The following is a 1,639-nucleotide window of genomic DNA, read 5'->3' as shown; positions in this document are numbered from 1 at the left end:
AATTTGCCTCGCAGGTCAGTGCTGAGGGCAGAGCCGTGCCCTTGCTGAGAGGCAGTTGGTCTGACTACCCCTCCTGGGGAGCGGGGAGACCCTTCTGCCTGCAGCCGTGCATGCTCCAGACAGCTGCTCGAGCCTGAAGTGTAACACTGCTGCTGACTGTGAGACCAGCCAGACCTCGGTGAGGGCATCCCCTCCAACCCTTCAAAACCTGCAGTGTCATCTATTGACTAAGGAGGCAACTGCAGATCAGTGCTGGAATGCAGCAGCTCTCTCCTGGTACCCGAGGCTGCTGGCAGGCACTCAAGCTTGGTGTGGGACTTGCATGGGCAGTGGGACGGTGGCTGGCCTGACCTGGCAGCTGCCTGTCCTAAATACAGACCTGGAGGGAGGCTGCAGCCTCCCAGAAGCGGAATGTCGCTGGTCTCTTCCAGGAGCACAGCTGGCTTCTCTTGCTGAATTTAGCTGATGGACCTTTCTTCAGGGAGTAAAACTTGCTTCCCTTCTCCCTGCTTGTGCTCCGAGGCGCACAGGGATAAAGCAGCTGCACAAGGCCTGGGCTCTGGAGGAAGGGGGCTGCTCCTTTCCCAGGAGCGCGGAAGGGCCCTGCTGTCACCTGGGGTTGTGGCTGTCCCCAGGCACAGGCTGACTGCTGTCCCTCTGTCCCCTCCTCGTGGGGACCTTGTGCATCGGGCTGATCTGTGCTGTGCTCCCCAGGCAACTGGGAGCGTGCTGATGCTCTGGGTACAGCACCTCGGAGGGGCTGGCAGCAGCTCTGGGGGGATGCTCCCGCTTGATACTCTCCTCCCTCGCTGGTGGGGGCAGCTGAGCAGGACCCTGGTGTAAGGCTGTTACTGATGGCTTGGATGACAGCTGGACTGGCCCGAGGGCAGCACCGTCCTGCCGTGGGCTTAACCACAGCTGACCTGTGAGGTACAGTGCGACTGCAACACCCCCTCTCGCCCTCCCTGCCCTGCTCCCTTCCCTGCTGTGGGGAGCAAACACGCGGGTCGGGCTCCTTTCCCCTCCCTCTCCTGCAACCCTGGTGTAAGCTGAGGGTCCCCGGTGTGCGGAGGGTGACGAGTGTGGAGCAGCGGGCTCATCCCTCGCCCGGTGCTCCTGCAGCCAGGCAGAACAAGATGGCCCAGATCCCCGGCAGGGCTTTATGCAACCTCGCTGGTGTGAGCTATAAATAGGCACAGCCGTGGAGGCGAGGGGTGCCTCCATGGGGTGTGCGATGGGCCTCTGCTCCCAGCGCCTTCCCTGTGCTGTCACTTATGTGTGCAGGAGGAACCCCTGCTCCTGGGGGAAAACCTCCCCACAGCCGGGGCTCGAAGCGAGGGGTGGAGGTGCGCCCTGGGAGCCGCCCCCCCTCTAGCCCGGGTGCTGTGGGAGGCCAGATGCTGACCGAGGTGGGGGTCTACGCTGCGGGGTACCCACCGTGGGTACCCACCGTGGGCACCCCCTCACCGCAGCCAGTATCCCCCCGCTGTTCGGGGAGCTCAGCCGAGTGCAGCTGCGCAGGGACCGCTCTCCTCCGTGGCAGGGGAATCCTCGCTCCTCTCCTCCTGCCCTTCCCGCCAGGGGCGGCGCAGCTTCCCGCCGGAGGCAGGGCGCAGGCGGGAGCCGCGCCGCATCCCCC

This window comes from Aptenodytes forsteri, unplaced genomic scaffold, assembly GCF_000699145.1.
Source record: "Aptenodytes forsteri isolate BGI_AS27 unplaced genomic scaffold, ASM69914v1 Scaffold53, whole genome shotgun sequence".
NCBI lineage: Eukaryota > Metazoa > Chordata > Aves > Sphenisciformes > Spheniscidae > Aptenodytes > Aptenodytes forsteri.
Note: the sequence above shows the minus strand (reverse complement) of the source record.